This window comes from Elephantulus edwardii, unplaced genomic scaffold (assembly GCF_000299155.1).
Source record: "Elephantulus edwardii isolate Elephantulus edwardi_28Jun2011 unplaced genomic scaffold, EleEdw1.0 scaffold00053, whole genome shotgun sequence".
NCBI classification, from domain to species: domain Eukaryota; kingdom Metazoa; phylum Chordata; class Mammalia; order Macroscelidea; family Macroscelididae; genus Elephantulus; species Elephantulus edwardii.
Genome location: NW_006399803.1, coordinates 13,457,567 through 13,467,115, shown reverse-complemented (window position 1 = coordinate 13,467,115; position 9,549 = coordinate 13,457,567).

The following is a 9,549-nucleotide window of genomic DNA, read 5'->3' as shown; positions in this document are numbered from 1 at the left end:
TTAATTCGGCCTCCTATATAAAAAGACATTTGCGTCTTTGGGCTTGCAGATCTCAGGTCTGGTTTTAATTGTTTTTGTTTAAACATTCTTCTAAGCGGTGTAATAAATGATCTGTCCATTTGCTGTACAGAGGCAACTCATGGTTGCTGTGATGCTAAACACTGTGACACTGATGAATCAAATGCAATAATGATTACCAATAGTGGACAACGTTTGGTGGAGCTTCCCAATTAAAACAAGCTTGGAAGCAGGAATGTCATTGACTTCAGAAATAGCTTGCCTCCATAAACTCTATGAACATGGGGAAATGCCGAAACTTCTACAAGTGTTTGGGTCTTTCATTCATGGGGTCACTATAAGTCATCTTGACGGCACTTAACAACAACAAGCTTTCTTAGCTGTAAAGTTTAGTCAATGATTTATTGATCTCTTGGTTATTTTAAGAATGAAATTAATTGATTGTTTATAAGAATGCTTATCAGGAAGACTCCTTAAAAGCAAGGATTATGGACCTTTGTCTCACTTACTTTGGCATATCTTCTGTGGAACTAGTCCTTAGAATGACGTCATGCTGGGAAAGGTAGAAGGTCAATGAAAAAGAAGAATATTATCAACAAGATGGATTGGCACAGTGGCTACATCAGTGAGCTTGGGCAGGACAGAGATAATGACAGTGGTTCAGGATAGGCCAAGGTTCAGATCTGCTGTTCCTAGTATCATTGTGAGTTGTAGTGGACTTGATAGCTCCTCACAACAATAGGAACTTTGTTGTTCTGCTAACTGAAGGGTTGGGCCATCTGAATCCTCTAGCTACTCCATGAGTAAAAGGTGAATAATATCCTCTTTTAAAGATTTACAGCTTCCAGAAACCGATGAACGGTTTCCTTGAGTTGAAATAGCATCTACAGCATTAACTTTGGTTTGGGATTATAAGCGCTTCTAGCATATTATAAACCATTATATAGTATATAATATTATAATCTAGATGAATCTGAGGTCTAAAACTTATACAGGATCAATCTGGAACTTTCCTGGGAAAAAAGTAATACAAAATTATGGATACAAAAATAGGTTAGCTATAATATTAATGTAGGGAAAGAAATCACAAATTATAGAAATAAAAAAATTAAATATCAGTAACATCACAAAATACTATCATCATTATTTAGGTTCCTGCTTCATCTTTATAAAGCTTTGTTTCCTATGAAATTGTACCTGTAGACAGATAGATTGCTTCTTTCATGTGATAATGATTTTGAACATTTTCATTGTTGTTATTAGATGCTGTCTAGTATGTCTAGTATGACTCATCTCTATCCTTCCTTGCATCATTCTTAATCCTTTCTGATGCACGTGAACCCATTGCTACAGTCACTGTGGAAATCCATTTCGATGGAAGTCTTCCTCTGTTTCACTGGTCCTCCACCTTTCAAGCATTATGCCCTTTTCAAGAAATGGCGTTTCTTAACAACACACCTAAAATATGAGAGATGAAGCTTAGCTATCTTTGCCTCGAAGGACCACTCTGGCTCCACTTCTTTAAAGACATAGCTGCTTTGTTTTTTTGGGCTTTTTTGGTAGTCCTTTAGATATTCAGTACTCTTTGCCAACACCAGAACTCAAAGACATCAATTCTTCTTCTGTCATCAATATTCATTGTCAAGCTCTCAGATGCATAGAAAGTGATTAAAAAGAACACGGCTTGAATCAGGAGCACCATAGTTTTCAAACTGAAATCATTGCTCTTCAGTATTTTGGTGAGGTTCCTGACAACATACTTCTCCAATGTAATATTTCTCCTGATCTCCTGACTGCTGGTATGAAGGGTGGTTGATTGTGGAACCAAGTGAGCTAAAATCATTGACAGTTTTAATCCTTTCTCCTTATATTATGATGCTGACTATTGGTCCAGTGGTGAGGACCTTGGTTTTCTTGATGTTGAGATGTAACCGATGCTGAAGGTTGTAGTCCTTGATCTTCTGCAACAAGTCTTTCAAGTCCTTTACTTTCAGCAAAGTTGTGTTATCTGCACAATAAAGGTTATTAATACGTCTTCCTCTGATGTTGATTTCATATTCCTCTTCATAGAGTCCAGTTTCATGAATAATTATGGCAAAAGGATACATCTCTGATGCACACCCTTTTTTATTTTAAACCATATAGTGTTCCCTTGACCTATTCAGATTTTGCATGAGCACAATTAAGTGTTCTGGGATTTCCATTCTTTTTAGAGTTAGCCATATTTCAATGTTTTGCACTGTAACTAAATTACAAATAGACATTCTTCTGGTATTCTCTGCTTTTAGCCAGTATCCATCTGACGTCAGCAATGATATCCCTGGTGCCACGCCACTTCTAAACCCCTCGTGGACTTCTTATTGTTCCTGGTCAAAGTATTGTTGTAGGTGATTTTAGATAACATACAGTAATATTTTCCTTGTTGTTGTTGTTGTTATGTGCCGTCGAGTCGTTTCCGACTCATAGCGACCCTATGCACAACAGCCCTAAACCCTGCTCTATCCTGCGCCAACCGCACCGCCTCTGGCACACCCATCCCGATTACCCCAGTCACCGAATCAATCCATCTCATAGAGGGTCTTCCCCTCCTGCACTGTCCCTCCACCCTCCCAAGCATGATGTCCCTCTCCAAGGACCCGTCCCTCCTGGCAACATGTCCAAAGTATGTCAGACGAAGCCCCAGAATCCTTGCCTCCAAGGAGTAGCTTGGTTTAATCCTCTCCAAGATGGATCTGTTTGCTTTCCTGGCAGTCCATGGTACATTCAGTACCCTTCTCCAGCACCACAGCTCAAAAGCATCCACTCTCCTTCTGTCCTCCATAGTCATTGTCCAACTCTCTGATGCATAACAAGTGATTGTAAATACCATGGCCTGTATCAGGCACACCTTAGTCTCCAGAGAGACACTGTTGCTCCTGAGTACCTTTGAGAGGTCCCTAACAGCAGACTTTCCCATCGCGATACGCTTTTTGATTTCCTGACTGCTGGTGCCGAGAGTGTTGACTGTGGAGCCGAGCAAACTGAAGCTGTGAACACTCTCAATCTCTTCGTCATCCATCCTGACGCTGCTAATTGGTCCAGTGGCGAGAATCTTTGTCTTCTTGACATTGAGCCTTAGTCCATACTGAAGGCTGCAGTCTTTGACCCTTCGCAGCAAGTGCATGAGGTCCTCCTCAGTTTCAGCAAGCAGGGTTTAATGATCTATAATTTCCAGTTTGTTCCAGGTCTCCTTTTTTTTTTTTTGAGAATAGAAACAAATATGGATATTTTCCAGCCCTCTAAATTTCCTGACACATACTGAAAACCATGTCCAGAGTTGCATCTGTTAGTTGAAATGTTGTCAATTGGTATACCATTGGTTTCTGGGGCCTTATTTCTTGCCAATCCCTTCAATGCAGCTTGAATTTCCTCCTTCATTATTACCATTGGCTATTGTTCAAACAGTTGTAAGCAGACACTGGTGATTGGGACATGGAATGTGAGAAGAGAGGGACATCATGCTTGGGAGGGTGGAGGGACGGCGCAGGAGAGGAAGGCCCTCTATGAGGTGGATTGATTCAGTGACTGGGATAATTTGGATGGGGGTGTCAGAGACAGTGCGATTGGCACAGGACAGAGCGGAGTTTAGGGCTGTTGTACATAGGGTCGCTATGAGTCGCAGGGGACTCAACGGCACGGCACGGCATTGTTCATAATGGTACTCCCTGAAAAGTTTCAGTGTTGATCAATTCTTTTTGGTACAGTGACTTTGTTTATTCCTTCTATCTTTTTTTCTTAAGCTCCTTTTGAAATATTCTGTTCAGCTCTTTTACTTCAGTATCTTATCATTTTGTTTGGAGTCGTTGATGCTCTAATGAAATTTTCAGTCTCTTATGACATCTGTTTTTGTTTTTTGTTTTTGTTTTTGGTTTTGGGTTTTTCCTTTATTCTCTGCCTTTGTAATGATCTTTTATTCTTTTTATGGTTGATGTCCATTATATCATCCCATATTCATCAGATCTTCATCACTGATGTTCAATGCCACAAACCTATTCTTGAGTGGATTCTTAAATTCATGTGGGATAGACTCAAAGTCACATTTTGGTTCTGGTGGGCTAGTTTTAATTTTCTTCAGCTCAATTTGAACTTGCACATGGGTAATTGATGGTCTGCTCCAGTCAGAAGTTGGTCTGGTTTTGACTGCTGATATTTAGCTTCTCCAAAGATTCCTTCCACACATATATAGTCAGTTTGATTCTTGTGCAGTTCATCACGTGAAGTCCATGTGTAAAGTAGTCTTTTGTGTTAGAGACTAAAAAGAAAATTCCATACCCATCCCCCATGCCATTATAGAGTAAATTGATACTTGGTTGGGTTTTTATTATTGTTATTGATGGTTTGGAAAGCATTCTTTCAGTTTTCATAACATATGACTGGAAATGCTACATCTCTGACTTTTCCTGTCCCTTGCTCAAGATGTCCTTTGTGAGAAGGAAAGTTAAGAGAAGTCCAACTCTTGGGTCTCATATGATTTTTCTCTGACAAATCAAGGCCACAGCTGCTGGTCCAGCCTGGCCAGGTCCTCCCGGCTTCCTATCTTGCCGGTAAGTCTAATTGTGAAAGACGGGAGAAGTGAAAAGCAGTGAAGGTTCTGATTCATAGTGACCTTTAGCCATGTTATTTTTAAGTTGGTTCTAACTTAACAGCAATGAGTTTGAGAGTTTGAGGGTCATAGATAAGTCAGGACTGAGATGAGGTCATTAGTGAACTATAGAGAGATTGAAGGAAGTCTGGCAGCCTGCCTGCTTACAGGAGCTCCTCCCCTTGCCTTCAGTTCAGAGCTAGATTGTTGTTTCATGCTCTTGTTACTACTAATGGTGCAAGTCCGGTGGGCCTGTGGAAAGGAATTGCAATGCTAACTCAGCTGTGAATGTTTCAAATCCATAAGGTGCTCTGTGGGAGCAATCTAGTTTTGTGTGATTCACAGCACCTGAAAAACCACTGAAGGGGTCAGTTATGAGTTGGTTTCAACTTAATGATACATAGTATCAACATTGCAAGTGAGTAGATTTGAAACTGAAACCAAAACTAAGTTGACATCAAGTCAGCACTGACTCAAAATGACTCTATATGCGTCAGGGTCAAACTGCTCCATAGGGTTCATAGGGTGTTCAATGGCTGTTTATTTCAGAAGTTTATGACTAGGCTTTTCTTTTGAGGTGCCTCTGGGTAAACTTGGACTCCAGCTTTTCATGTAGCATCTGAAATGTTAACTCTTTACTTCCCCTAGATTGTCCGAAGCTTTATAGTTCCACTAATTGCATGGTAAATCTTCCTCTGATTGTTATTTTATCTTGTACCATTTAGTTGGAACCAACGGATAGCTGACTTTCCAGTGGATTTTTAGATCCAATAAAATGCATTGAAGGAGATTGTCCATGTTTCTCTGGTAGAGCCACTCCTGGATTTGAACCAGATGCCTTTGGATGGTACCACATCTGATCATCACATGGATAGCAGAGTCTCTTTAACATTTATCATTGATGTTTTTCCCCTTTGATTACCAAATAATTTCCCAGTAAATCTATAGGAATTTTCATTGGTTGTATTCTTCACTGGTTTGTGGTTTTATAATTTTTATTTCCAGGAACAATCTTCCTTCTCCTCTTTATCCAAAATAATATGGTTTCACTTGAACCAACCTATTACAAAACCAAACTTTGGAAATAATTGTACTTGAGCTAGAACCAAGGGGAGCCAATTGTTAGAAACATACCTCATGTTGAGAAAGACACAGGGTCAGTGAAAGAGAGGAAGATTCTTAAGGAGAAAGCTTAACACTAACTGTATCTACGGATTAGAACATATCAAAGACCATGAGGTTGGGACAGGGTAGAGCAAGGTTCAGATCTATTATTAATAGAGTCTCTATGAACTATGATCAACTCAATGACACCCAACTAGAACAGCTACTGAGCTACTTTTATACACTTAGTGATCATATTGAGATCAATTATATTGTGATCAAAATACTCTATTGTCTTCACTGTGCTATGACCAAACTCTCAGGAATGAAGAACATGTTACCTTGGCTGCTGAGAGCAAAAATTTGTTAGTCCTCAACTGATTTCCGCTCAGGGTCACACCCACTGAAGAAGCCTACCCTATTATAAAAGTCTGGTCTAGTAATCCTACTTGGCCCTAACTTTGAAAGGCTAGCCTAGCTCCATTCTCCACAAGTACTATCTGAGACCTTTCTTAGGTACTGAACCAAGGACATATTTGTCCGTCTGCCTAAACCAACAGATCTTGTTCATCTGCGGGTAGTGATCCTCCTGAATGCATTATCTAGTTTAATGTATTCACATGAATCTTTATGTGAAAATTTCACATAAAGAAGCCTTCATCCTAGGAAATACTCCAAATACCATCCTTTTCTTCTCTGGGGTTAAGGATGACATCACTTTAAGATTTGACCCAATTTCAGAAAAATCTAAAATTAAGGAAACAAAAAGTGTTTCTTATGTTGAAGAAAAGAGAACATAAGAGTGCTGTAATTGCTTGCTCTAGGATCATGCTAGCTGTGACCAATAACCTAAAGCAATTAGAAGCCTTTCACTGCAACCATTATCTGAAGAAAGGTTAAAGATCTATGCTGTTGTTCTTTTCTTTTCTTACTGCAATTTTCTTTTTACGTGCTCTCTTAGCTTGAGCTTATGTGAAGTCATAGTTTTAGGTCAATTTGTTCAATCTCCATCTTTAGAGTTTCTGGTTTACATATTCATCTGTCTTCCAGAAACTTTTCTTTACTATCTTTCAGGCACTTGAACTTAATTTATCGACACCCCCCCCAGTGACTCTTTTATCCCTTAAACCAGCCCTGCTTTGTTTCCAATTTCAATTAGTGGTCCCAGTACCCTGACATTCCAGCCCATAAAACATATTAGTCATCCTAAACTGCTACTCCTCCCTCACCAGACAGTCAAATAAACCTGCCAATTTTTCTGGGAAGTATCACTCTAGTCTCATTTTCCCAATTACTATCCCCCTTTCTCTAATTCAGGTCCTTATGTGAAGTCTTAAAAAAACAAACAACAAAAATATGCTTTGGAAGATATATATCCAGAATGCACCTTAGAAACAAGAGTGATGAGACTTCATCTTATATCATTTGGGCATGTTATTAGCAGGGGCAAGTTCTTAGAGAAAGACATCATGCTTGGTAAATTTGAAACTCAGGGAAGAAGTTGAAGACTGTCAATGAAGTGAATTGATCCAGTAGCTGTAACAGTGAGATAAAGCACAGCAGAGATTGTGAGGAAAGCACAAGAATCAGGTAGTTATATCCTTTTGTGCCTAGGGACACTATGCTTTGGAGTCAACTAGACAGCACCTAACAACAACATTTCATTATCTCCAGTCTTGCTTCCTCTAGTTATACCTCTGTACCAGCATCAGTACCAATGATCTTTGAGTTGATTCTTACTCATTGTAAAAAGAGTGAGGGCCACCTGGGGATGGCCATGCCTGACCTTTATCAACTTCACAAAAGGGAAATCTCCTTGTTAACTGTATCAATAATACAAAACCAATTTCCATGTGGTCAGACATGTCCCCCAAGCTCCCATATCTCTATCTACTCATCTCAACACCAACCTTACTACATATTGGATGTGATCACTCAAAGACCACACAGCACCATGTTAAGGAAGTCAATAGGTTATAATTCAGTTTAGTTAACAGAATACAGTTAGGACAGCTCCTAACATGTGATTTACAGGCACCTCAGCCATGAGTCCCATGAGTTCAGGCAAGCGTAATAAAGTTCTCAATCATGCCAATATTGGCCCACTTCCTCTCAGTTTTAGACAGTATTACACAGTTCTCAGTCCAGTAAATTACAGCCCTCCACTCCCAGTTGTCCAACAAACATGAGCAGAAGCTTTTTGCTCCAGTTCCAATGGTATATCAGTTCGAAGGTCCCATCTCATGTCCGGTCTCCAATTCAGCCATGGCTGTTGCTTCCTTAAGTGTAACTAGACCAAAAATTGTCTGCTTGTGAAGAGCATCCTACATTCTCTTGTTTCCTTTTCTTTACTGGAACAGGGAAATGTTTGCTTTTCTTTACTGGCTGGGGAAAGTTCTAATACTGGCCAATCCCCTTGTGGCTTATTGACACTGGCCAATCCCTTTGTTGAATGATGACATAGCCGATCCACTTGTGGATAGGTGAACACATCCTATTCAAATATTCCTGCTTATCTACATTATTAAGTCTGATTCAGATGGTTGGGAAAGTCATAATGAAAGATAAAATCCACATTCATAGAGACCTCAATTAAGTTAGAGGAGAACTGTGCTTCGCAGGGTATTTTTATGTTTTGTTTTAAGGAATTTAATTGTCATGCCTTTCTTCTAGGTGTCTCTGGGTGTACTCAAACAAGCAATCTTTTGATTAATAGCCAAATTCCTTAACCATTGCACTGCATGGGGGCATCACACAATCTGTACACTACCTATATCATTTATGTCAAATAAGTATTTTATTATGCAATAGCGCTCAAAGAGCCCTACGGATGTAGTTTGTACAAGTGATGGGTTAATAACCGGAAGGCTAGTTATGCAAATCCAATAGCCTCTGAAAGGGAGAGAAAAGAATGACCAGTCTGTTCCTATTAAGAACTACAGCCTTAAAAACTGATAAAAATTGCCACAAGTTGGAATCAACTGTGTAGCAGTGAGTTTGGGCTTTCATTGCATTCATTAACACAACAAGTACGCCTTTCTATGATGTAGTCCACTTTACCTTATTACATATTACGCCTACTTTCTTTCCTCTGCTTTATGTATTAATAAAATTGAAGCACGTGGAATTAACCTGCATGCTGTAGATTGTTTCATTCCTTTGAGCTGTCAATCATTGTTTGTTTTTTGGTGTTTTGTTTGTGTGTGTGTGTGTGTGTTGTTTTGTGTGTTTTTTAAATTTCTCACATTGGATATATTTAATCTTCCTCTAATATTTTTTTTGCTTGTCATCTTTAGGATTTTGCCCTCCAGTTAAAACTCTGTATTATATAAACTGACTTAGCATTTATAACACTGTCACAAGAATCTGTAATGTTTTTATAAATTACTTAAAGATAAAGGCTATATTTCTAATCTTTGTGATGGCAGCATAGTAAATACTCGCTAAATGTCTGCTGAACAAAGCTCAATACATTAAGACTAGTAGATTTCTTGACGACTTTCATTTATTCTTTTGTTCTTGGTTTGATTCTTTCTGAAGAAATCAGTAAGTTTAAAATTCATTCTATAAAAATCTTAATACCAAATGTGTGAAATAAACCCCTCGATAATGAGATAATTTAATAGTAAACAGTTCGAATCCATGTTGTTGTTGTTGTTATGTGCCATCGAGTCGTTTCGGACTCATAGCGACCCTATGCACGACAGCTCTAAACCCTGCCCTATCCTGCGCCAACCGCACCGCCTCCGACACACCCATCCCGATTACCCCAGTCACCGAATCAATCCATCTCATAGAGGGTCTTC